A 13,255-nucleotide genomic window follows, 5' to 3' on the forward strand; every position below is an offset into this window, starting at 1 on the left:
CTTACAATAAAATATTTCAGGTCCGTATTCGTTTGTTCTGCCTCAAAACGTGGTGTTAGCAATTCTCCCAGGAGTTCTCATTGCCTTAGTAGATTATACTAGTGCTCAAAAACTGGGGTCAAGAGAAGCATGAAAATCGTTCCCATTGAGCACTTGCCGTAGCCAGAGTAACTCAAAAAATGATAGGGAGGACAGGTCCTGTGGCCACAAGTTCATGTTGACAATTTCAAAATGCTACCCTTGGTTGGCTTTTCCATTTGACTTCTTGCACGGTAAAGGCTTCCCAAAGCAGTACTCACCCTTGTGACTGGCATCTTTTATTCTCTTTCCCCGTTATTCCCCAAAAAGATATTCCTATCTTTCCCGCTGACTTTCAGCAAAGCATCCTGGAATAGACCACAAGATATCAGACGTGTCCAACACTCTCCATGGATGGAATCCAAGGAGGAACAGCCGGGGAATGCGGTCAAACACGACTCCCCAGGTCTTCTCCTTCAAGAGCCACATCTTTCCCATCGCTTTTGTTTTTTCTTCTTTTATTACATCGTCACTTGTATTTTGATCATTGAGATCAGTCCAGTTGCAACTCTATATTTGCCTTTTATTTAGATACCGGCCATCCCCATGACAAGTAGTTTCAGATACTACAGCACACCACCAGATGTTTTCTCTCTACTGTGTCCTAACAAAAGGAATCCAGAATGTAAGAGCACTGAGAACTCACAGTATGAACACACGCATTTTGTCAGGGATGAGGACCTGCCAAAGCCGGGGTAAATGCATACCTGCTGAAGAAATAAAACAGGCATCCTAGAAGAACAAAAGGTATCAAAATATAGCCTCGCTTGTCAAGGGAACTCACATTGTCCCTGAGTAAACACTGGCAAGCTAAAAGCTCATCCTTTTGACACCAAGTAACTTGAATACATTTGGGAAAATCAACGCCACCCAAGGTCAGACTCTGTTACTGCAGAGAAGATGGTTTGGGGTGCACGTTTCCCATGAGAGCTATCTGGACCCTGGTCTCCCTTGGAATGGGAATGGGCCAAGCCTGAGCTGGACCCTAAACAAGGGGCCTGGAGTCCCTGTGTCCCTCACTTAGGCAGCTGGGCATGGCTTGGCCCAGGACAGGCGTCAGCTTGGATCACCAGAGTGCACGTGGCGTCCAGTTGATGGTGTGGGTGTGTGGTGTGTGTGCTGTGCACCTATACGGTGTGTGTGGTATGTGTGGTGGTGTGAGTGGTGTGTGTGGGGTGTGTGTGGTGTGGGTAGAGTGTGTGTGTGATATGTGTATGTGATATGTGTGTTATATGTGGGATGTGTGTGGTATAGTGTGTGTGTGTGATGTGTATGTGTGCTGTGTATGTGTGCTGTGTGTGTATGTGTTGGTATATGTGGTGTGTGTGGGGGGGGTGTATGTTGTGTGCTGTGCGTGGTGTGTGTTTATGTGTCTGTATGGTGTGTGTATGTGTGTTTGGTGTGTGTGAGTATGTGTGTTGTGTGGGTATATGTGTTGTGTGTGCACTCTGTGTGGTGTGCATGTGTGTATGTGTGTGCTGTGTACATGCTGTGTGTGGTATGTGTATGTGTGTGGTGTGTGCTATGTGAGCTGTGTGCCTGTGTGCTATGTGTATATGTGTGTGCTGTGTATGTGTGCTGTGTGCTATGTATGTGTGTGCTGTGTGTGTATGTGTGTGCCATGTGCCTTGTGTGTGTGTAGTGTGTGCTGTGTATGTGTGCCGTGTGTGCCTATGTGTGCTATGTGTATGTGTTCTGTGTGTAGTATGCGTGTGTGTGCCGTTTATGTGTGTGCGCGCCTGGGTCATGTGCCCTGTGGGGGGTGGCGCCCCTCCTCCGCAGCAGCGCCCAGCGGCCTGGCTGGTGCCCTCTCCCCTGCTGGGCGCCCTCGGGGGCAGCACTTGGACCCGGGCTGGGCAGCGCCTCGGCTCACCCGCGCGGCCAGCGCTCAGCCCGCCTGGGGAGCTCGGCACACGGCTCACCCGCCCGTAGTCCTTCCTTGGGGACTTCAAACCGCGCTGCCCACCCTTGGGCCTGTCAGAGTCCCCCGGTCTCCAGGGTGAGTGGCCAGGTGTCCTAGGCAGCACCTCAGGAAACACTAGGCCGGATCTCGGTGACCCCCCAGGCCAGGAGCACCTTCGCACCCCCGACCTGAGAGCGCGCTCCACCCTTGGTTCCTCTCTGCAGCTTTGTGGGTTCGCCCTCTTTTCTCTTAGAAAATGGAAACAGAGGCCGCGTTTCAAGGGCCGGGTGGGGAGAACAAGGAACCCGGTGCCCAGCCGGTTAGATGCAGTAACATAGGAGAAGTGGGAGGGATTCCTTTTGAAGAAGGAAAAGCAAATCCTATTTTTTTCCCCTCCAACTTAGCTGAATGCAGCGATGTCAGAGTCCCTGCAACACTATGCAGAACTGACCCATTCATGTGGCAGAAGCCTCCTGACCACTGAGCCGGCTGCTGAGACACTGGTGAACCCAACAGCAGATCCCAAATCTCACTCCTTGGGAAATTTAAGTTTTCTAATAGCAACAACACTTCACCAATTCCTACTTTCACCAAATAATTTTTTTTTCCTTTTTACTGTTTCTAGCTGGTTTCAGAAAGGAAAGGTGGTTATTTTGCTGTCTTAGGATGTCACTCTGTTGGCTTCCTTCATGCAACATCACATCAAGTGACAGCAACCCCACCTGCCCATCATGTGACACATGCCAGGTGAATCCATGGCCCATTGTGACCACGATTCCCTGTGCCCAATTACGGATCTGTAATCTCTGCCCACATGAGCTCCATACCTGGGGCTCATGGAGCAAACAATTAGAGATGAATGTAAATTCTGACCTTGCTGTAATGAGTACGCTGTCTCTGGACTGGAATTTTGTGTTACTGACCGTCTTTGGCCATAATTTCCTTTGTGGTCCAGCATGATGCATCACAAGAAGATTGGCTACCAGGACTTTTACTAATAGAGTGTCAACCTTCACAGTCTCTGTTCTCCTTTCTCTGATGCCAAAAATACAGAAAGGGAGATTATACTTTTACCATGAGGATTCCTCCAACTCGTCATCCATTTCTACAATTGCTCTGAGGCTGCTTTCTGGGCAGAGAAGGGAGCAGCTCAGTGCAAATAGCACAGCAAGTGTCATTTCTTACGTCCTCTGGGGTTAACTACACATCACCTTCTCCATCGGCACAGTGGCCATTCCTACCGTGGGATTCTCCTGGCCCTTTTCCATTTCTGCCTTATGAGCACTGGGGTCGCTCTTGACAGCAGCCACCGTGGGCTCTGCTCCAGCCACCATCTCCTCAGGAACCTCCCACACCCAGAGCTTGGGTAGCCCAGCTGAACACGACCAGGTCCACATTTCCCACACAGCTGCCTTTCACTCAGTCAACTGCGGGGTGGGCAGACCACCTGAGCTCATAGAACACATTTAGGACTCCTACTGAGATCAAACATTTTTCGGTAAGACATATTTTGTATTCTTTTCACTTACGCCCTGAATTATTGCTGGAGACATCCCTGTTACTAAAGTCATCAATTTACAAAATAGTTTTTATGTAGCACACACATACACAAACTCACTCTTTTGCTAAAAAGGAAAGATTTTCAAATGCAACAGTTTGGTAGAGCAGGAGACCCGCTGAGCTGAAGAGCCAACACAGCCATCTGATTAATTGATTCTGACCTCATAAATATTATACACTGGGGGCTCTAATGGAACTTCCGGAGGGCAAATTGTATGGTTCACCTCATTCATTTGTATCTCTGGCTGACAGATGTACATTATAAAATGTCACTGAATATGCTGGCAATAAATGAGGTCTAGCATTAGCATCTTGATACTGTGGCGGGATTTTTATGGAACATTTTTGTTAAATGATTCTAACAGTAGTAAAAATATTACAGTATGATTCACAGTATACAGTTGTTTCCATTTTAACCACTCTCCCAGCTATTCCCATTGATCTTCTTTACTTAAAAATCTCAGCATTTAAATGTCAGCATTTATGTAGTAGGCTTGTCTTTTACTGTATGCTCTCCCCTGCGGCACTGATAATTGCTGGCTATTGGTAACAGGAAGCTCCGGGCCTTCTGGCTGTTGTCAGGAATGTTCTTTATTTACAGAAATAAAGGATGTGAGGTGAAATTTCGAACCTCACTGTGAGATGAAAATCAAGAAATATATCAAAACTCAATAGTCATGTTTTGAATTAAAATTTCAATATCATGATAATTATGGAAATGTTATCATTTCATTCTAGTTAAAGAAACATTCATAAATGTTAAAAATCTAGAGAATAAAGTCAAAACAAAGCAATTTTAGAAAATAACAACATACTTTAACAGGATAATGTATTTTGTGTAATTATACTAACATCTTTCTGAAAAGAAAGTTTTTGCTCGTATTGTGAGCATATAAAATTTGGAAATCTCAGTGTGCATTAAACTTGGCAAAGAAAGGATGATTAACTTAAAGACAACTTAGCTTTAGGAAAAGACTATAAAGAGAACCAGCGTTTCTGCCAAACGGAACAGTTTGATAATATACTTGGGTTGCCATTACTCTTTTTTTGTTTTGGGTTCCTAGAACTTAGGGGGATTTTTTTAAAGTTCAGTTTTCAATGTTAAATTAGAAAGACAATCCATTCTCTCCATGATTAAAATATTTGAGAATTTGACTATCAAAGACTGGAATGTCCTATTGAGAACGTGGACAGCTTACCAATGAAACTTAACTCAACTCTACTCTTCAAATGAAAGTCGAGAATGGTTCCAGGCAAACAGCAGTGGAGCCTGTTCTGTCCGCCTCCAGGGTCCAGTTCAACCCCTTGCTTACCCTTATTGGATCCCCATCCTGACCAGCAACCTGAACAGGATACACCCAGTCTGCCTGCTCTGGCTGACAGAAGCCCTGCCAAACAAGCAACCACAGAACTGGGAAATCTACAGGTGGAAACGTGAATAATTCCCACAGTGGTTACTTGATTTACGTTTTCTGTACCTGGGTGAAAAGCAGATAGGCAAACAGGTGACATTGGCTGTAAAGAGCCTCATTTGGTATAAAGGCAAATAAAAGTGGCATGGAAGAGTCCAGATCCTGCAAATGGGAGTGACAATGAGTAAAGTCCATGCTATGGATTTAATTCTAGATGTCCTTGAATGACTTTTTTAGGGGGTGAGGGTAGAGATTAAACCCAGGTGTGCTTTACAGTTCAGATACACCTCAACCCTTTTGATTCTTTATTTTGAGACAGGGTATCACTAAATTGCTGAGGCTAGCCTCAAACTTGAGAACCTCCTGCCTCAGCCTCCTGAGTCCCTGGGACTACAGGTGTGTGCCGCTGTGCCCAGCTTCCTTGATGAACTTCAACCTGGCTTCGGACCTCTGTTTCTGTTGTTCATGCAGGGGACCTTTCTGAATACTCTTTGATCTTTGCATTCTGTGTTACTTTCCTCCCCTGGTATCCACAGAGTCATGAGTGTGGTCGTGTGACAAAGACCTACCTATCCCACTAGACTAATAGTACCATGAAAGATGACAGCAAGCCTGTTAATTGTAACCCCAGAGAGCTGTGTTAATCCCTTGACATTTTAAATTTACATTGAATTGACTGTGAATTCTGATTTCTTTCAGATATGTAAATTCTGTATTCTATAATTACATTAAATTTTAATTTACTAGAAACACCCTAACTATTTCTATTCCCTATAAATATTAAAATATAAGTGGGAGAAATAGTATCAGTTGTGGGAATTTTTCATGAAACTGCTGACCAGTGTCACATTTTTTAAACAACCCTTTGACCAATTTCTCTAACAGTATATGAACATTGTTTTTGTTAACGTTTTATACAACATATTTCATATTTTAGCTCTATTCTTCTTAAAACATTTAAATGAAAAAAACTTAATTGCTGTGTTTGATAAAAATCAGCAAATTGGTCATTTAGCAAATTGATTTTCAGGGAATTGATTTGCTGTAAATTAACTTGCTTCTTATTTCTAGTGTCAAGCACAAATCAGAAGAAAATAAGTGTGGTTGGTTTTATTTTGATTTGCAACATAAAAGATTCTTGTTGAATAACAATGAGGGTCTCCTTCCTTCACCATGCAATTTCCCTTCTCTCTCTCTTTCCCTCCCCCCCTCAACCCTGTTTAATGGTCATCTTCTTCTCATGCTCTTCCTCCCTATTCTGTTCTTATTTGCTCTCCTTATATCAAAGATGACATTTGGCATTTGTTTTTTAGGGATTGGCTAGCTTCACTAAGCATAATCTGCTCTAGTGCCATCCATTTCCCTGCAAATTCCATGATTTTGTCATTTTTTAGCGCAGAGTAATACTCCATTGTGTATAAATGCCACATTTTTTTAATCTATTCATCTATTGAAGGGCATCTAGGTTGGTTCCACAGTCTAGCTATTGTGAATTGTGCTGCTATGAACATCGATGTAGCAGTATCCCTACAGTACGCTCTTTTAAGGTCTTCAGGGAATAGTCCGAGAAGAGCAATAGCTGGGTCAAATGGTGGTTCCATTCCCAGTTTTCCCAGGAATCTCCATACTGCTTTCCAAATTGGCCGCAACTAAGAGGAAGTGAGGGGAAAGGGGGAAAAAAACAAGAGAGAGAAATGAATTACAGTAGATGGGGTAGAGAGAGAAGATGGGAGGAAAGGGGAGGGGAGGGGAGGGGGGATAGTAGAGGATAGGAAGGGCAGCAGAATACAACAGACACTAGCATGGCAGTATGTAAAAAAGTGGATGTGGAACCGATGTGAATGTGCAATATGTACACGGGGTAAAAATGGGAGTTCATAATCTGCTTGAATCAAATATATGAAATATGATATGTCAAGAGCTTTGTAATGTTTTGAACAACTAATAATAAAAAAAAAGAATAAAAAAAAGGATTCTTGTTGAGCCCTTTTAAATGGGTACTGAGTCTCTTTACAAAGACCTATTAACCTCTACAGTCTTTCTTTAGAGATTTTTTGGAATTTTAGGGAGATTAAATCATGCATTTGTGCGATTTTGTAAACTGTAGAGAACTATAAACATGCAGGGCAGTCACAGAGCAGCTCAGTCTGCAGGGTCATTCTGCACGACCCATCTATCTCGTAAAATTTCTCCTCAGTAGGGTCATCTGGAAGTCGGGATGGTTCATTCATTCTTGAGGGCTTTGGGGGTTAATGAACCAGAGGTCCAAGGTTATAACAGCTTCATGGGCATTTCCAAGGCATTTTGTCAAATCCCTGTTTTTAGAAAAGCAAACCCTGTTTCTTCCTATAAATCCTCTAGGACTCTCACTTACAGAGGATAAGCTCTGCAACTCAGGAGCCCTTCAAAACCAATAAAATAATTCTTCCTCCGCTCTTTGGCTTGTAACCTATCTCCAACATTGTTTCAAGTCATTCTTCTTTACTAATTGTCATCCACAAAAGATAAAAGTCGTTCCTACTTTCAAACACAACACAAAGAGATGTGCTCTAAAATCAATTGCCAAACACAGAACTGACCCCCAGTCTCTGGAAGCTCCATCCTTTAACTTCCCTGTGGTCAGCTGAGGAAGCTGGGAGGAGAAGCAAGGAGGAGAGGGGTTGGGCTCCGCCTCTGAATGGAGAGGCCTGTTCTGACCCACCTCTGCCACACCCGGGTGCAGTTCTGAATTTCCACACCTGGTCGTGCTTTACACAAGACACTTTACCTAAAGTCAGAAGCTTCATGCCTTACGTGTTGCCGACACTCAGATTTGCTTTCTGCTGACTCCTTTCTGCTTCTCATGAGTTCAGCTTGTTTGTTTCACAGGTGTTTTTTTTTTTTTTTTTGCTATGTATTTTTTGAACCATTAGATCTAATGAGATATTTCATATGAAGCTTTCTAAAAATAACTGACATTTAGACATAACCAAAATAAAAACTATTATTATTAATAACATTAATAATATTATTGTTACAGATAGCTAACAGAGAGAAACAGAGGAAGTAGAAGAGGAGGGTGTTATGGGTTAGATATGAGGAGTTCCCCAAAGCTCATGGGTGAAGCAAAGCAAGAGCATTCAGAGGTGAAATGATTAGATTTGGGGAGGTGAGACCTGACCAGGGGGTTGACCCAGTGGTGTTGATGAACCAGGTGGTAGCTGTGGGCAGGGAGGGTGTGGCTGGAGAAGATGGATTGCTGGGCGTGTGACTTTGGGGTTTGTATTTGGTCCCTGGTGAACAGAGTTCTTTCTCTCTGCTTCCTGGCTGCCTTGTCCAGGGCTGCTTTCGTCCTCCATGCCTGTCCACCATGATGCTCTGCCTCACCTCAGACACAGAGCTGTGGAGCCAGCTGGCCAGGGATGAACCTCTGAAACCGTGAGCCAAAATAAACGGTTCCTTCTGGTACATCGTCTGGTGTATTGATCACGGCCACACAAAAGCTGATTGAAGCAGAGGAAGATGAGAACAAATTAAAGAAAGAAATGTGCATATCTATAGAGATGAGTACATGAGTGTCCCAGACACCTGCCTTTCAGTGCCACCTCCTGCCGTGCATTCTCCTCTCTTTGCTCCGTGGACTCCATCACATGGTCCACCTGCTTTCCCACCAGGACTTGCTTTCTGATGCTACCTGTCCTTTGCTCATCTGCTTCTCCTCTTTGGGGCAATAAAATATAATTTTCCCTTTTATAACGTAGGCAACAATTACTGGCAAGCTTGGCAAAATTTACACAGGAGGGCAGTTATTTATTCCTCTTAGTAGATTTTACATTCCCTAAAGAAAGACAGCCTTATTGGGTTTTGTGTTTTTCAATGGCACTAATGGATATTTATTTAATTGAACCAAATTTCCAGTCTTGCTTTCTTTTTGGAAACTAATATGTAACTGTTTTCCTAAAATTCTCTAGGAGTTAAACACAAAAACAGTCTTTGCACACTCGTTCACCCTACCTTAATTGGTCAACAGAGCTGCTTTGGGATGACATGGGGCACTGGCCACTGTGATGGAAACTCGGTTATCAATACTAGATGCATTTTACAATCATGCTGAAAACTTGGAAAGAAATACTGTCATGCAGCACGTACTGCAGCGTAACTAAAGCAGAAACATCGTGGTCTGTGCTGGGGGAGGGGCAGACACGGGGGTTCATTTTTAAAGTTTTATGTTTAGTTTAATGTTGATGCAGAATGAAATCATTGTTTCAACTGTGGGTTTTTGTAGCTTGATGAGAAATGGGTAACTGAGCATGGCCAAGCCGGGCTGTATGTCCACAGCCTACTGACCCTCTGACCTCATCTAAAGGATGATTTGGAGCTTATCCAACTAGGGCAGAGTGGCAGAGCCAACAGGCTGGATGCTGATGTGATTAATCATTTGTAGGTCTCCCAGCCAATGACACATTTCCTCCAGACGCGGAGATCACCACTGAACCCAGAAGATGCAACTGGACGGACAAATCCCTTTTAGTCAGGCAAAGATCAAGAGTGTGGCACAGGGCGTTGGACTCTGAGGTCAGACAACAGCATTTGAATTCTAGGCCTGCTGCTTACTTGCTGTGGGTAGTAAGTCCTTTCCCTGCATGACCTTGACTTTCTCATGTATAAAATGAGAGCAATAATGCTAACAGTAGGGTGTGGCTGGGAGAGCTAAGAAAACATGTGATTCGGCCCCACCTCCAGCACTCTAACTCCGCCGACCCTATGCCTGACCTCTGGGAACCATCTTCCCGCAAACCCTGAAGCACCCTCAACTCGTTCCTAAGAAATACACTTACTGGGGCGACAGTGGAATCCTGCTCTCCTTATCATATGGAGGCAACAAATCATGGTTTGGGCTTCATGATTTCCACCCTGGAATTGCCAGAAACGTCTATGTTTATAGGTTGCCCTTTCAAAGACACAGAATTACTCATGTCCTTAAAAATCCTGGATGTGCACCAGCCAGAAACTTGGAGATTCACCCCTTCCCAGCGCACACCCGCCTTCACTTACAGCCTCCCATCCTTCATCCGTGACACCCCTGGCAGCTTGCCCGGAAGGAAACCCGTGAGCCCCAGAGTCGGCTCACCTCGGGAGGAGTAGGCAAGCAGGCTTCATTTAACCCAGAAGATGCCAGGAAATGGCAACTGGGAGAGGAGTGCCGGCTGAGCTGACCGGCAGCAGCCTCAGGACTGCGTTAGCAGGAGGCGGGCAGTGGCCATCCAGAGACCAGCCAGGGAGAAGGCAGTGAGGAGCAGACGCGCCTCAACTTCAACCGGTGGGTTCTGCTCACACACTCAGGGACTTAGGTCAGCCAAGGAAGTGGACTTCCATCATGCTGCTGCTCAAACCACCATGAGAAGCAGGAAGGGACATGCTCAGTGCTGCTGCTGGCCACTCCCCCAGGTACCCCAAACAAAATCCTGAAACACATCAGCTTCGCACAAGGCAGAACCCCGCACTGTCGCCAGCACAGAGGGCTGTGGAGGGTGCCGAGCACCGGGGAGCGGGTGCCTCAGGACCAAGGGAGGGGCCCAGGCATTGTTTTCCCATGACATTTCTGTCATTCGGTTTAACACATGTGAAACGGAAAACGAGAAAATTAAGACAGATGAGTGAAAGAGCGTCCAAGAGAAACCAGAGAACGTGTTGCTGCGAGGTGGCTGTCTGTCTCAAGTCCTTCTCGCCTCACACGTCCTCCTGTCGCCAGCACGGGGGAGTCCCTGCACTCTGAGGGGACTCTGGCTTGCTGGCCTAAGAGCCAAGGCCAGTGCCTGGGGATTCGCCCTGCCCTGCTTGGCCTGATGTGTGCTTCCTCCTTCCTCCTCAAACACCCTGTAAAAGCCACTGGGGCTTTTTGATTCCTTACTCTGGCAAGCTCCTTGGGTAGTAGTGCAGCCAAGTCCAAGGCAAGACCAAGGGACAAAGTCTCTTCCTGAGCTAAAAGAAGCCATCACCTGGCTGGAGAAGGTGGGGCTGACAACTGCACTTGGTTACCCTTCTCAGAAGGACACCTGGCTCTTCTGGATACTTTCCCTGAGCCCACAATGAATCACAGCCCTTGAATCGGAGGCGGGTTTCAAGGGCGCATTGTAATTTAAGAGGGGAGTCAGTCATTCAGCCCTAGCAGTGCGCCAGGGACTCTCCCAGGGGCCCACAACGTGAAGGCTGAGCATGAGTTCCCCAGAGCTCCTGCCCTTGCCTTCCTGATTTATGGTGGTGCCCACGGCACGCCCCGGACTCACCTGACACCACATCAGTGCTGGGAAGACACCCAGAGGGCTTTGCCTGCTCCTGCCCACTCTGTTCCTGCGGGACCACCTGGGCTGTTCCCCTAGCTGGGGTGGACTCTGAGAGCCAGCCCAAGAGAGCAAGCATCAGATGAGGAGGAGGAAGGACGGAGGGCGCACCTGGGTCCCGGGGGTTGGCAGGGCCTCGGCAATAGATCTTCTTTTGCAAACCCAGAGCCCACTCTTCTCAGAGGTGTGTCTGGTCTTGCATAGATTCAGGGGAAGGAGAGCTGGGGACAGAGTGGAGCCCCAGGCGGCTCCCCACCCCCCACTCAACCTCACAGCTCCACTCTCCCTGTTCAAACATTGTGATCCCATTAATATTTTTCCAGGCTAAAAATATGCAACTAATTTAAGAAGCAGAAAATATTGTTGTGGGATAATAACTTCCATATTCAGCCGGGGCAGCTGGAATCTGAGATTGTCTCTGAGATATTAGATTCTTTGCCTTCCATGTAGGATGAGTGTGAAAATCAGATGCGCTGAGGCTTAATGCAGGTCTTCGCAGAGCTGAGAGATGCCGTCCCAGTGGAGTGCAGAGTTTACGGCTTGGAGCTCACTGTCACCTCTACAACACCACTGGATGCCACCGTGAAACCCAAAGCTGACCTTCCCCCTCCCCCACCCCCACCCCCGTTTCCTCCACAGCATCAGAGATGATGTGGAACAGGCAGGACCCGCCAGGCAGGATGCCACTCCTTCCTTCTGCAGTTTTGAACGGTTGCCCTGTTATTTTGTTCCTATACCTTTGTTTTAACAGCAGAACTTTTTAAAGAAAGCTGAAATCTTAGATGGAATACCATTACATTTTAAAATAATAATAATAAAGCAGACTGGATGAGTTGAATGGGGCGTTATTGAGTTGACCTCCCTGGTCAGCCACCTCCATGCAGCCTCTAAGGAAGGCTGGGCCTCAGCTGGTCATGGTGGAACTCCTCCTACATCCATACCCTCCCACTTCTCTGCTGAGAAACTGCAGCTTCATGTTGTCTCTTACATAATTTTACTCAACGTTTTCCCATTTTATGTTGGAGCCAGCGTGGGTCCCTTGGAAATCTGTAGTGACATTTTAATTTTAATTGATTAATTTAACTTTAGCACTTAATTGCCGTTTTAATTGATTGATTTTAATTTTGGTCAGCTTGAGCTTTGGTTTGAGAAACCACTCCCTTGTAGGTTATGTGGACCAGGACAAAAATTAAGGTGCCTGCCTCCCAGAGATGGGAAGATGGTCAGGAACCTCAAGCCTCGCCCATCACACCTTCTTCTGGAGCCCCCTTGAGCTGAATTGCTGAGTCGCATGGGACAGGAAAAACAGAGAGTCAAAGTGGATTCCTCCTGTTGAAGATGGAATCCAGTCAGCGACTGGTGGTTCTGGGGTGAGGCCAGACACCTCGAGCCAGGTTGGCATCTGCGGTGCCTGACTTATTTCCAGGCCTGGTTCTCCAGTCTTCCTACCCATTCTCTCAGGTAATTTTTATTATTCTGATTAATTTTTTTTATTTAAGCAGATATTTTGACTTGCAAGAAACAAGACCAAAAATAAACAATTCTAGTTAAGTTCATATCCTTAATAATCCTCCCATTTTACTGATCACCTTTAATTGCATTCCCCCTAAAGGAACTAACCATGCATCTACAATCTTCTGCCGCTCTCCTGTCCTATGCAGATGTTGTGGCACGTGTCCTGTTAGATGCAAGATATTCCGTGTAGTGTATGTTTTTGAATTTAGTTGCCACACCATATAATGAACAGGTTTTATGTTTTCAGTTTTACAGGTGAACAAAGTTCATGCAGGCTATGTAGCTTGTCTAAGGCTGCGTAGCTAGAGAGCAGCGTAGGGGTTCACATGCATCTGTTCAGCTTCTATTTGGGGTTCTTTCCACGTAGACACTCCATGGATTGAATTGTCTGCCTAAGGAAATGCTTTGCAGGTGTTATGATTTCAATTTTGGGCTATTACAGTATTGCTTCTAGACATACCAAAATA

This window comes from Marmota flaviventris, chromosome 6, assembly GCF_047511675.1.
Source record: "Marmota flaviventris isolate mMarFla1 chromosome 6, mMarFla1.hap1, whole genome shotgun sequence".
Taxonomy (NCBI): Eukaryota; Metazoa; Chordata; class Mammalia; order Rodentia; family Sciuridae; genus Marmota; species Marmota flaviventris.